At 59.3% G+C, this 13,813-nt stretch overlaps 1 protein-coding gene across 1 annotated transcript in view; it reads right to left on the bottom strand.

The window, feature by feature from the left end:
• The window catches only part of tnfsf12 (TNF superfamily member 12), a 63,472-nt gene extending 60,439 nt beyond the window's left edge, over positions 1-3,033 (bottom strand). The window contains exon 1 of the mRNA XM_070863531.1: positions 2,900-3,033. The gene's annotated coding sequence lies outside the window, so the exon portion shown is untranslated. The remainder of the gene's footprint in view (positions 1-2,899) is intronic.
• Positions 3,034-13,813: the final 10,780 nt, after the last annotated feature.

Raw genomic sequence — 13,813 nt, forward strand, 5'->3', positions numbered from 1 at the left:
CTCGAGCCTGTTACACAGGAACAGGAAGAGGCCCATTCAGCCCCTCGAGCCTGTTACACAGGAACAGGAGGAGATCCATTCAGCCCCTCGAGTCTGTTACACAGGAACAGGAGGAGGCCCATTCAGCCCCTCGAGCCTGTTACACAGGAACAGGAGGAGGCCCATTCAGCCCCTCGAGTCTGTTACACAGGAACAGGAGGAGGCCCATTCAGCCCCTCGAGCCTGTTACACAGGAACAGGAGGAGGCCCATTCAGCCGCTCGAGTCTGTAACACAGGAACAGGAGGAGGCCCATTCAGCCCCTCGAGCCTGTTACACAGGAACAGGAGGAGGCCCATTCAGCCCCTCGAGTCTGTTACACAGGAACAGGAGGAGGCCCATTCAGCCCCTCGAGCCTGTTACACAGGAACAGGAGGAGGCCCATTCAGCCGCTCGAGTCTGTAACACAGGAACAGGAGGAGGCCCATTTAGCCCCTCGAGCCTGTTACACAGGAACAGGAGGAGGCCCATTCAGCCCCTCGAGCCTGTTACACAGGAACAGGAGGAGGCCCATTCAGCCCCTCGAGTCTGTTACACAGGAACAGGAGGAGGCCCATTCAGTCCCTCGAGCCTGTCCCACCATTTAATGAGATCGCGGCTGATCTGTGAGCTAACTCTATCCACCCGCCTTTGGCCTGTGTCACTCAATACCTTTGGGTAACAGAAATCTTTCAACCTCTGATTTAACATGAACAATTGCCCCAGCATCAACTGCGAAAACGTGTCCAAACTTCCCCCCCCTACACCCCTCTGTGTGTTTCCTAAGTTCACTCCTGGAAGGTCTGGCACTAATCGTTAGACTGTGCCCTCAGTCCGAGTTCCCCCCAACCCGCGGGAATCGTTTCTCTCTGTCCACCCCATCCGTTCCTCTTCGTGTCTTGAAAGCATCCAATCAAATTGCCCCGTAAGTGTCTAAATTCCAGGCCGTACAACTCGAGGTAGTGTCGTCTCGCCTCGTCACTTGGCCCTCGGAGTCCGGGGGACCTTCCTGCTAAACCTACGCTGCGCTCCCTCCACGGCCAGGGGTGTTGGCGAGAACAAGCTGGGGTCTCCCCGCTCCTGATTCACCGGTTAGACGCCACGCGTGTCGGACGCGGGACAGTAGCGGAGCCGGGGTGGGGGGACGGGGAGACGATGCCCCCCGTGGTTGGATAGCCGACACTCGCGGTCACGCCTCGCCCCGGCCTGTCGGCTACCTGGGCAGGGGTGATGGAGGGCTGTGCAGAGGGAGGAAGCCCCCATTTCCGGAGAAGGCGGGAACACGGGATCAAACAAAGAGCGGCGGGGCTGGTGGTAGGATGTTGTACGTGGAGCGGGGAAGGCCCGGAGGGGGTTCGAGAGAGGTGTTCGAAATCAGGGTGGGTTTCGATCAGAGTTAGTAAACTGTTCCCATTGGTGGAAGGGTCGGGAACCAGAGGGACACAGATTTAAGGCGATTGGCAGAAGAACCAAAGACGACTCGGGAGAGAACGTTTTCTCGCAGCGAGTGGTTAGGATCTGGAATGCACGGCCTGAGGGGCAGTGGAGGCAGACTCAATCGTGGCTTTCAAAGGGAGCTGGATAAGTATCTGAAGGGGAAATAAATGACAGGACTACGGGGCAAGGACAGCGGAAACAGGACTGTCGCGATCGCTCTTCCAGCGTGAACAAGGACGGGTGGCTGGTGTACAACAGTCACCACACGTTAAAAAAATCCGCACCCAGCCATCTTCCACCCTTCAGGATGTAACGCATTGTAACACCCGTGGGCACTACTTTCTTTTGGTGTCAATTGCGTCATCCTGGTCACGAGGGCCTGGCTGGTAAGGATGGGCTGAATGGCCTCCTGTGCCTTCTCATTCCGCGACTGTACAGAGAGACGGCCCGTTATGTCACGGCCTGTCACGCTGACCGAAAACACCGGATCGCTCACACTTTGACGCGCACTCACTGCTGCCATTTCGGCAAAATCTCCTCAGAGAAAGACATTGCATTTATATAGCGCCTTTCGACGCCGGGCGTCCCAAAGCGCTTTACAGCCAATGAAACACTATTGGAGTCACTGTTGTAATGTAGGAAACGCCAATTTGAGGGATAATTATTGGTCCCAGGACACCTCCAAATACTGGCCACGGGATCTTTTACGTCCGCACAAGAGAGCAGACGGGGCCTCGGTTTAACGTCTCAGCCGAAAGACGGCCCCTCTGACAGTGCAACGCTCCCTCAGTACTGCCCCTCTGACAGTGCGGCGCTCCCTCAGTACTGTCCCTCTGACAGTGCGGCGCTCCCTCAGTACTGCCCCTCCGACAGTGCGGCACTCCCTCAGTACTGCCCCTCCGACAGTGCGACACTCCCTCAGTACTGCCCCTCCGACAGTGCGACACTCCCTCAGTACTGTCCCTCTGACAGTGCGGCGCTCCCTCAGTACTGTCCCTCTGACAGTGCGGCGCTCCCTCAGTACTGCCCCTCCGACAGTGCGACACTCCCTCAGTACTGCCCCTCCGACAGTGCGACACTCCCTCAGTACTGTCCCTCTGACAGTGCGGCGCTCCCTCAGTACCGCCCCTCCGACAGTGCGGCGCTCCCTCAGTACTGCCCCTCTGACAGTGCGGCGCTCCCTCAGTACTGTCCCTCTGACAGTGCAGCGCTCCCTCAGTACTGTCCCTCTGACAGTGCGGCGCTCCCTCGGCACTGCCCCTCCGACAGTGCAGCACTCCCTCAGTACTACCCCTCCGACAGTGCGACACTCCCTCAGCACTGCCCCTCCGACAGTGCAGCGCTCCCTCGGCACTGGACTGGGAACATCAGCCTGGATTTTTGTGCCCGAGCAGGACTTGAACCAACGACCTTGTGACTCAGCATCGAGAGCAGTACACACTGACCTATTCTTCGAGTGTCAGCTAACTCGAGTTCACCCAGGAACACAACATTGTGTAATATATTGCCCAGAGCACCAGTGAGAGCCACTCGATAATAAAAGCAGAGTTTGATCTATTCAGCCGTCGTAAACCCCTGGTTCTCATTCCGAATAAATTGTGCCCACATCTGGCCAGGGCCGAGTCTCCTGTTTATTCCACCGCTCTGTACTGCGACATCTCCCAGCTTAACATCACTACCTGCAGGGCAGTAACAGCACTGCAGCCGATCAAGCGAGGCATTGCTGGGAAATCACTGGTGAGCACAGAACAGTGTGCAGTCTGGGGGCACCTTACAAATAGCCACACACTCCCGGGGATTCCCCACTCGCAGTGACACACTCCGGGGATTCCCCACTCGCAGTGACACACTCCGGGGATTCCCTACACGCAGTGACACACTCCGGGGATTCCCACACGCAGTGACACACTCCCGTGGACCCCCTGTAAACACTGACACACTCCCGGGGACCCCCTGTAAATACTGACACACTCCCGGGGACCCCCTGTAAATATTGACACACTCCTGGGGACCCCCTGTAAATACTGATACACTCCCTGAGGACCCCCTGTAAATACTGACACACTCCCGGGAAACCGCTGTAAATACTGACACACTCCCGGAGACCCCCTGTAAATACTGACACACTCCCGGGGACCCCCTGTAAATACTGATGCACTCCCTGGGGACTCCCTGTAAATACTGACACACTCCCGGGAATCCCCTGCAAATACTGACACACTCCCGGGGACCCCGTGTAAATACTGACACACTCCCTGGGGACCCCCTGTAAATACTGACACACTCCCGGGGACCCCCTGTAAATACTGACACACTCCCGGGGACCCCCTGTAAATATTGACACACTCCTGGGGACCCCCTGTAAATACTGATACACTCCCTGGGGACCCCCTGTAAATACTGACACACTCCCGGGGACCTCCTGTAAATACTGACACACTCCCGGGGACCCCATGTAAATACTGACACACTCCCGGGAAACCGCTGTAAATACTGACACACTCCCGGAGACCCTCTGTAAATACTGACACACTCCCGGGGGACCCCCTGTAAATACTGATGCACTCCCTGGGGACCCCCTGTAAATACTGACACACTCCCGGGGACCCCCTGTAAATACTGACACACTCCCTGGGGACCCCCTGTAAATACTGACACACTCCTGGGAATCCCCTGTAAATACTGACACACTCCCGGGGACCCCCTGTAAACACTGACACACTCCCGGGGACCCCCTGTAAATACTGACACACTCCTGGGAATCCCCTGTAAATACTGACACACTCCCGGGGACCCCCTGTAAACACTGACACACTCCCGGGGACCCCCTGTAAATATTGACACACTCCTGGGGACCCCCTGTAAATACTGATACACTCCCTGGGGACCCCCTGTAAATACTGACACACTCCCGGGGACCCCCTGTAAATACTGACACACTCCCTGGGGACCCCCTGTAAATACTGACACACTCCTGGGGACCCCCTGTAAATACTGACACACTCCCGGGAACCCCCTGTAAATACGACACATTCCCGGGGACCCCCTGTAAATACTGACACACTCCCGGGAATCCCCTGTAAATACTGACACACTCCCGGGGACCCCCTGTAAATACTGACACACTCCCGGGAATCCCCTGTAAATACTGACACACTCCCGGGGACCCCCTGTAAATATTGCCACACTCCTGGGGACCCCCTGTAAATATTGACACACTCCTGGGGACCCCCTGTAAATATTGACACACTCCCGGGGACCCGCTGTAAATATTGACACACTCCTGGGGACCCGCTGTAAATATTGACACACTCCCAGGGACCTCACTGTAAATACTGACACACTCCCGGGGGACCTCACTGTAAATACTGACACACTCCCGGAGACCCACGTAAATACTAACACACTCCCGGGGGACCTCACTGTAAATACTGACACTCTCCCAGGGACCCCACTGTAAATATTGACACTCTCTCAGGGACCCCCTGTAAATACTAACACACTCCCGGGGACCCCCTGTAAATACTGACACACTCCCAGGGACCCCCTGTAAATACTGACACACTCCCGGAGACCACCTGTAAATACTGAAACTCTCCCAGGGACCCCCTGTAAATACTGACACACTCCCGGGAATTCCCTGTAAATACTGACACATTCCCGGAGACCCCCTGTAAATACTGACACTCTCCCAGGGACCTCACTGTAAATACTAACACACTCTCCCGGGGACCCCCTGTAAATACTGACACACTCCCGGGGACCCCCTGTAAATACTGACACTCTCCCAGGGACCTCACTGTAAATACTGACACACTCCCGGGGACCCCCTGTAAATACTGACACACTCCCGGGGACCCCCTGTAAATACTGACACACTCCTGGGAACCCCCTGTAAATACTAACACACTCCCGGGGACCCCCTGTAAATACTGACACACTCCCGGGGACCCCCTGTAAATACTGACACTCTCCCAGGGACCCCACTGTAAATACTGACACACTCCCAGGTACCTAACTGTAAATACTGACACACTCCTGGGGACTCCACTGTAAATACTGACACACTCCCAGGTACCTAACTGCAAATACTGACACCCTCCCGGGGATTCCCCTCACACAGTGACACACTCCCGGGGATTCCCTGTAAATACTGACACACTCCCAGGGACCCCCTGTAAATACTGACACACTCCCGGGGACCCCCTGGAATATTAGGTCCTTCATTGAAACACCTGTGAACTCATCCCTTTTTGGTGTGGAAGCAAGTTATCCTCGCTTCGAGGGACTGCCTATGATGATGATGACGTCTCAAAGCGCTTTACAGCCAATGAAGTACTTTTGGAGTGCAGTCACTGTTGTAATGTGGGAAACGCCAATTTGTGATGTGTGATAATCTGTTTTTGTTATGTTGATTGAGGGATAAATATTGGCCCCAGGACACCGGGGAGAACTCCCCTGCTCTTCTTCAATATAATGGCCACGGGATCTTTTACATCCACCTGAGAGGGCAGAGGGGGCCGCGGTTTATCGTCTCATCCAAAAGACGGCACCTCCGACAGTGCGGCGCTCCCTCAGTACTGCCCCTCCGACAGTGCGGCGCTCCCTCAGTACTGCCCCTCCGACAGCGCAGTGCGGCACTCTCTCAGTACTGCCCCTCCGACAGTGCGGCACTCCCACAGTACTGCCCCTCCGATAGTGCGGCGCTCCCTCAGTACTGCCTCTCCGACAGTGCGGCACTCCCTCAGTACTGCCCCACCGACAGCGCAGTACGGCACTCCCTCAGTACTGCCCCTCCGACAGTGCGGGGCTCCCTCAGTACTGCCCCTCCGACAGTGCGGCGCTCCCTCAGTACTGCCCCTCCGACAGTGCGGCACTCCCTCAGTACTGCCCCTCCGACAGTGCGGCGCTCCCTCAGTACTGCCCCTCCGACAGTGCGGCGCTCCCTCAGTACTGCCCCTCCAACAGTGCGGCCCTCCCTCAGTACTGCCCCTCCGACAGTGCGGGGCTCCCTCAGTACTGCCCCTCCGACAGTGCGGCGCTCCCTCAGTACTGCCCCTCCGACAGCGCAGTACGGCGCTCCCTCAGTACTGCCCCTCCGACAGTGCGGCGCTCCCTCAGTACTGCCCCTCCGACAGTGCGGCGCTCCCTCAGTACTGCACTGGGCGTGTCAGCCTGGAGTTAAGTGCTCTGTTCCCTGGATGGGGACTTGAACCCCCGTCCTTGTGACTCCGAGGCGAGAGCGGGTGATATGCAATGATCTACAGCTGACACAGCTGAGGCGAATAGCATCGATGCATTTAAGGGGGAGCTGGATAAACACACGAGGGGGAAAGGACTAGAAGGAGATGGCGATGGGGTGAGATGGAGAGAGGTGAGAGGGGGCTGGTGTGGGGCATAAACCCCGGCATGGGGCGATGGGCCCAATGGCCTCTTTCTATGCTGCACATTCTATGTAATTCTAAATATGTTTGCTTCTAATACCGCTAACTCTGATGTCTACACTGGTATCTCCCAGATCCATCCATCAGCCGATGCAGTAAAATCCCGCAGTCTCTGTGAGCAACACATGGCGGATTCACTCGAAGCCTTCAAAGGGGATTTTGCTAGACCACGTTTCCACACTGGGCTACACTGGATTTTACCCGAAAAATTACCCACTGCTCCTGCATCTCTGCTTCGAAATGTTTATTTTTCCCTGTAACTGTTGCTGGGTCCCTGCTGGACTGGGCCAACTGGTTCTTCACGTCTGCCGGCTTCGAGCTAGCATCGGAACATTAGAATTAGGAGCAGGAGTCGGCCATTCGGCCCCTCGAGCCTGCTCCGCCATTGAGTGAGATCACGGCTGATCTTATACCTCAACTCCACTTTCCCGCCCGATCCCTCGATCCCCTGAATGTCCAACAATCTATCGATCTCAGCCTTGAATATACTCAACGACTGAGTCTCCACAGCCCTCTGGGGCAGAGAATTCCAGAGATTCACCACCCCCTGAGTGAAGAAATTCCTCCTCATCTCAGTCCTAAATGGCCGCCCCCTTATCCTGAGACTGTGACCCCTGGTTCTAGACTCCCCAGCCCAGGGGGAAACATCCTCCCTGCATCTACCCTGTCAATCCCTGTAAGAATTTTGTATGTTTCAATGAGATCACCTCTCATTCTTCTAAACTCTAGAGAATATCGGCCCAGTCTGCTCAATCTCCCCTCATAGCAATCCCCCCCATCCCAGGAATCAGTCTGGTGAACCTTCGCTGCACTCCCTCTGTGGCAAGTATATCCTTCCTTAGGTCAGGAGAGCAAAACTATATAATTGCCCGAGTGCAGTACTGAGGGAGTGCCGCACTGTCGGAGGGGCAGTACTGAGGGAGCGCCGTACTGTCGGAGGGGCAGTACTGAGGGAGCCCCGCACTGTCAGAGGGGCAGTACTGAGGGAGCGCCGCACTGTCGGAGGGGCAGTACTGAGGGAGCGCCGTACTGTCGGAGGGGCAGTACTGAGGGAGCCCTGCACTGTCGGAGGGGCAGTACTGAGGGAGCGCCACACTGTCGGAGGGGCAGTACTGAGGGAGCGCCGTACTGTCGGAGGGGCAGTACTGAGGGAGCCCCGCACTGTCAGAGGGGCAGTACTGAGGGAGCGCCATACTGTCGGAGGGGCAGTACTGAGGGAGTGCCGCACTGTCGGAGGGGCAGTACTGAGGGAGCGCCGTATTGTCGGAGGGGCAGTACTGAGGGAGCGCCGCACTGTCGGAGGGGCAGTACTGAGGGAGCGCCGTACTGTCGGAGGGGCAGTACTGAGGGAGCCCTGCACTGTCGGAGGGGCAGTACTGAGGGAGCGCCACACTGTCGGAGGGGCAGTACTGAGGGAGCGCCGCACTGTCGGAGGGGCAGTACTGAGGGAGCGCCGCACTGTCGGAGGGGCAGTACTGAGGGAGCGCCACACTGTCGGAGGGGCAGTACTGAGGGAGTGCCGCACTGTCGGAGGGGCAGTACTGAGGGAGCGCCGTATTGTCGGAGATGCAGTACTGAGGGAGCGCCGCACTGTCGGAGGGGCAGTACTGAGAGAGCACTGCACTGTCGGAGGGGTAGTACTGTGGGAGCTCCACACTGTCGGAGGGGCAGTACTGAGGGAGCGCCGCACTGTCCGAGGGACAGTACTGAGGGAGCGCCGCACTGTCGGAGGGGTAGTACTGAGGGAGCGCTGCACTGTCCGAGGGACAGTACTGAGGGAGTGCCGCACTGTCGGAGGGACAGTACTGAGGGAGTGCCGCACTGTCGGAGGGGCAGTACTGAGGGAGCGCCGTACTGTCGGAGGGGCAGTACTGAGAGAGCACCGCACTGTCGGAGGGACAGTACTGAGGGAGCGCCGCACTGTCGGAGGGGCAGTACTGAGGGAGCGCCGCACTGTCGGAGGGGCAGTACTGAGGGAGCGCCGCACTGTCGGAGGGGCAGTACTGAGGGAGCGCCGTACTGTCGGAGGGGCAGTACTGAGAGAGCACTGCACTGTCGGAGGGGTAGTACTGTGGGAGCTCCACACTGTCGGAGGGGCAGTACTGAGGGAGCGCTGCACTGTCCGAGGGACAGTACTGAGGGAGTGCCGCACTGTCGGAGGGACAGTACTGAGGGAGTGCCGCACTGTCGGAGGGGCAGTGCTGAGGGAGCGCCACACTGTCGGAGGGGCAGTACTGAGGGAGCGCCGTATTGTCGGAGATGCAGTACTGAGGGAGCGCCGCACTGTCGGAGGGGCAGTACTGAGAGAGCGCTGCACTGTCGGAGGGGTAGTACTGTGGGAGCTCCACACTGTCGGAGGGGCAGTACTGAGGGAGCGCCGCACTGTCCGAGGGACAGTACTGAGGGAGCGCCGCACTGTCGGAGGGGTAGTACTGAGGGAGCGCTGCACTGTCCGAGGGACAGTACTGAGGGAGTGCCGCACTGTCGGAGGGACAGTACTGAGGGAGTGCCGCACTGTCGGAGGGGCAGTACTGAGGGAGCGCCGTACTGTCGGAGGGGCAGTACTGAGAGAGCACCGCACTGTCGGAGGGACAGTACTGAGGGAGCGCCGCACTGTCGGAGGGGCAGTACTGAGGGAGCGCCACACTGTCCGAGGGACAGTACTGAGGGAGCGCCGCACTGTCGGAGGGGCAGTACTGAGGGAGCGCCGTACTGTCGGAGGGGCAGTACTGAGGGAGCCCTGCACTGTCGGAGGGGCAGTACTGAGGGAGCGCCACACTGTCGGAGGGGCAGTACTGAGGGAGCTCCACACTGTCGGAGGGGCAGTACTGAGGGAGCGCTGCACTGTCCGAGGGACAGTACTGAGGGAGTGCCGCACTGTCGGAGGGACAGTACTGAGGGAGTGCCGCACTGTCGGAGGGGCAGTACTGAGGGAGCGCCGTACTGTCGGAGGGGCAGTACTGAGAGAGCACCGCACTGTCGGAGGGACAGTACTGAGGGAGCGCCGCACTGTCGGAGGGGCAGTACTGAGGGAGCGCCACACTGTCGGAGGGGTAGTACTGAGGGAGCGCTGCACTGTCCGAGGGACAGTATTGAGGGAGCGCCGCACTGTCGGAGGGGTAGTACTGAGGGAGCGCCGCACTGTCGGAGGGGCAGTGCTGAGGGAGCGCCACACTGTCGGAGGGGCAGTACTGAGGGAGTGCCGCACTGTCGGAGGGACAGTACTGAGGGAGTGCCGCACTGTCGGAGGGACAGTACTGAGGGAGTGCCGCACTGTCGGAGGGGCAGTACTGAGGGAGCGCCACACTGTCGGAGGGGCAGTACTGAGGGAGCGCCGCACTGTCGGAGGGGCAGTACTGAGGGAGCGCCGTATTGTCGGAGGGGCAGTACTGAGGGAGCGCCGTACTGTCGGAGGGGCAGTACTGAGGGAGCCCTGCACTGTCGGAGGGGCAGTACTGAGGGAGCGCCACACTGTCGGAGGGGCAGTACTGAGGGAGCGCCGCACTGTCGGAGGGGCAGTACTGAGGGAGCGCCGCACTGTCGGAGGGGCAGTACTGAGGGAGCGCCGCACTGTCGGAGGGGCAGTACTGAGGGAGTGCCGCACTGTCGGAGGGGCAGTACTGAGGGAGCGCCGTATTGTCGGAGGTGCAGTACTGAGGGAGCGCCGCACTGTCGGAGGGGCAGTACTGAGAGAGCACTGCACTGTCGGAGGGGTAGTACTGTGGGAGCTCCTCACTGTCGGAGGGGCAGTACTGAGGGAGCGCCGCACTGTCCGAGGGACAGTACTGAGGGAGCGCCGCACTGTCGGAGGGGTAGTACTGAGGGAGCGCTGCACTGTCCGAGGGACAGTACTGAGGGAGTGCCGCACTGTCGGAGGGACAGTACTGAGGGAGTGCCGCACTGTCGGAGGGGCAGTACTGAGGGAGCGCCGTACTGTCGGAGGGGCAGTACTGAGAGAGCGCCGCACTGTCGGAGGGACAGTACTGAGGGAGCGCCGCACTGTCGGAGGGGCAGTACTGAGGGAGCGCCGCACTGTCGGAGGGGCAGTACTGAGGGAGCGCCGCACTGTCGGAGGGGCAGTACTGAGGGAGTGCCGCACTGTCGGAGGGGCAGTGCTGAGGGAGCGCCGCACTGTCGGAGGGGCAGTGTTGAGGGAGCGCCGCACTGTCGGAGGGGCAGTGCTGAGGGAGCGCCGCACTGTCGGAGGGGCAGTACTGAGGGAGCGCCGCACTGTCGGAGGGGCAGTACTGAGGGAGCGCTGCACTGTCGGAGGGGGCAGTACTGAGGGAGCCCTGCACTGTCGGAGGGGCGGTACTGAGGCAGCCCCGCACTGTCGGAAGGGCAGTACTGAGGGAGCGCCGCACTGTCGGAGGGACAGTACTGAGGGAGCTCTGCACTGTCGGAGGGGGCAGTACTGAGGGAGCCCCGCACTGTCGGAGGGGCGGTACTGAGGCAGCCCCGCACTGTCGGAGGGGCAGTACTGAGGGAGCGCCGCACTGTCGGAGGGGCGGTACTGAGGGAGCGCTGCACTGTCGGAGGGGCAGTACTGAGGGAGCCCTGCACTGTCGGAGGGGCAGTACTGAGGGAGCGCCGCACTGTCGGAGGGGCGGTACTGAGGGAGCGCTGCACTGTCGGAGGGGCAGTACTGAGGGAGGGCCGCACTGTCGGAGGGGCAGTGCTGAGGGAGTGCTGCACTGTCGGTCTCATCTTTCGGATGAGACGTTAAACCGAGGTCCCGTCTGCTCTCTCAGGTGGATGTAAAAGATCCCATGGCAATATTTGGAAGAAGAGCAGGGGAGTTCTCCCCGGTGTCCTGGGCCCAATATTTATCCCTCAATCAACATCACTGAAACACATTATCTGGTCATTATCACATTGCTGTGTGTGGGAGCTTGCTGTGCACAAATTGGCTGCCGGCGTTTCCCACATTACAACAGTGACTATATTCCAAAAGCACTTCATTGGCTGTAAAGCGCTTTGAGACGTCCAGTGGTTGTGAAAGGCGCTATATAAATGCAAGTCACTCTTCCTTCCGTTCTTTCTTGCAACTGTTGCTTGACTCGTTCGATCGGTTTTGACCGTTTGCTGGTCACTGGCCTGACCCGGACCCTCCGCCATCCAGAAACATGGTCAACATCACCATCATCTGTCGCAAGCTCTCCTCACCCTCGCCCTCCCTCGCCCTCCCTCGCTCTCCCTCTCCTGACCCTCGCTCCTGACCCTCGCCCTCCCTCGCTCTCCCTCTCCTGACCCTCGCTCCTGACCCTCGCCCTTCCTCGCTCTCCCTCTCCTGACCCTCGCTCCTGACCCTCGCCCTCCCTCGCTCTCCCTCTCCTGACCCTCGCTCCTGACCCTCCCTCTCCGTCTCCCTCCCTCGCTCTCCCTCTCCTGACACTCGCTCCTGACCTTCCCTCTCCCTCCCCTGACCCTCCCTCTCCTCACCCTCGCCTGACCCTCGCTCCTTACCCTCGCTCCTGACCCTCCCTCTCCTCCCTCTCCCCCTCCTGACTCTCCCACTCCTGACCTTCCCTCTCCTGACCCTCCCTCTCCCTCTCCTGACCCTCCCTCTCTCTCTTCCTCTCCTGACTCTCCCTCTCCTGACCCTCCCTCTCCTGACCCTCCCTCTCCCTCTCCCTCTCCTGACTCTCCCTCTCCTGACCCTCCCTCTCCTGACCCTCCCTCTCCCTCTCCTGACTCTCCCTCTCCCTCTCCTGACCCTCCCTCTCCTGACTCTCCCTCTCCTGACCCTCGCTCCTGACCCTCGCACCTGACCGTCCCTCTCCTCCCTCTCCCTCTCCTGACCCTCGCTCCTGACCCTCCCTCTCCCTCTCCTGACTCTCCCTCTCCTGACCCTCCCTCTCCTGACTCTCCCTCTCCTGACCCTCCCTCTCCTGACCCTCCTTCTCCCTCTCCTGACCCTCCCTCTCCCTCTCCTGACCCTCGCTCTCCTGACTCTCTCGCTCCTGACCCTCGCACCTGACCCTCCCTCTCCTCCCTCTCCCTCTCCTGACCCTCGCTCCTGACCCTCCCTCTCCCTCTCCTGACTCTCCCTCTCCTGACCCTCCCTCTCCCTCTCCCTCTCCTGACTCTCCCTCTCCTGACTCTCCCTCCGACAGCACCTCCTCGATCTCTCCACACTTCAGATATGGTCGGGACTTCCCGCGCCTGCTTTGGGCAACGGTTTGTCAACGCTCTGTGCCGGCCCCAAGCTGCTGACATCAGCTATGACCCTTCGTGGGAGCTTTGACTGGACGCTGGTCTCCCAATACTGGCTCCCATTAACCGCTACATCGAAACGGGCCTCTGTAACCTGAGTGTTTCCCTCTGGCCAGTCGCGTGCGCACTTTGTCTGCTGCTCCGGACCCTAGCCATTCAATATTTATTCCCCTCTTTCCTTTTCCCTTTATCCCTCCCTCACCAGTTCTGGATGAGCAGAAATTTTCTCCCATTGAATATTGAGAAGACTGAAGCCATTGTCTTCTGTCCCCGCCACAGACTCCGTTCCCCAGCCACTGCCTCCCTCCCTCTCCCCAACTCCTGTCCGAGGCTGAACCAGAGTGTTTGCAACCTTGGTGTCATATTTGACCCTGAAATGAATCTTTCGGCCACGTATCTGGAGCGTAACTAAACCCGCCTATTTCCACCTCCGTAACATCGCCCGTCTCCGCCCCCTGCCTCAGCTCATCCGCTGCTGAAACCCTCATCCGTGCCTTTGTTACCTCCAGACTTAACTATTCCAACGCACTCCTGGCTGGCCCCCCACATTCTACCCTTCGTAAACTAGAGGCGATCCAAAACTCGGCTGCCCCGTGTCCTAACTCGCACCGAGTCCCGCTCACCCATCACCCCCTGTGCTCACTGCCCCGTGTCCTAACTCGCACCGAGTCCCGCTCACCCATCACCCCCTGTGCTCAC

The sequence above is a fragment of the Pristiophorus japonicus genome, chromosome 20 (genome assembly GCF_044704955.1).
Source record: "Pristiophorus japonicus isolate sPriJap1 chromosome 20, sPriJap1.hap1, whole genome shotgun sequence".
Taxonomy (NCBI): Eukaryota; Metazoa; Chordata; class Chondrichthyes; family Pristiophoridae; genus Pristiophorus; species Pristiophorus japonicus.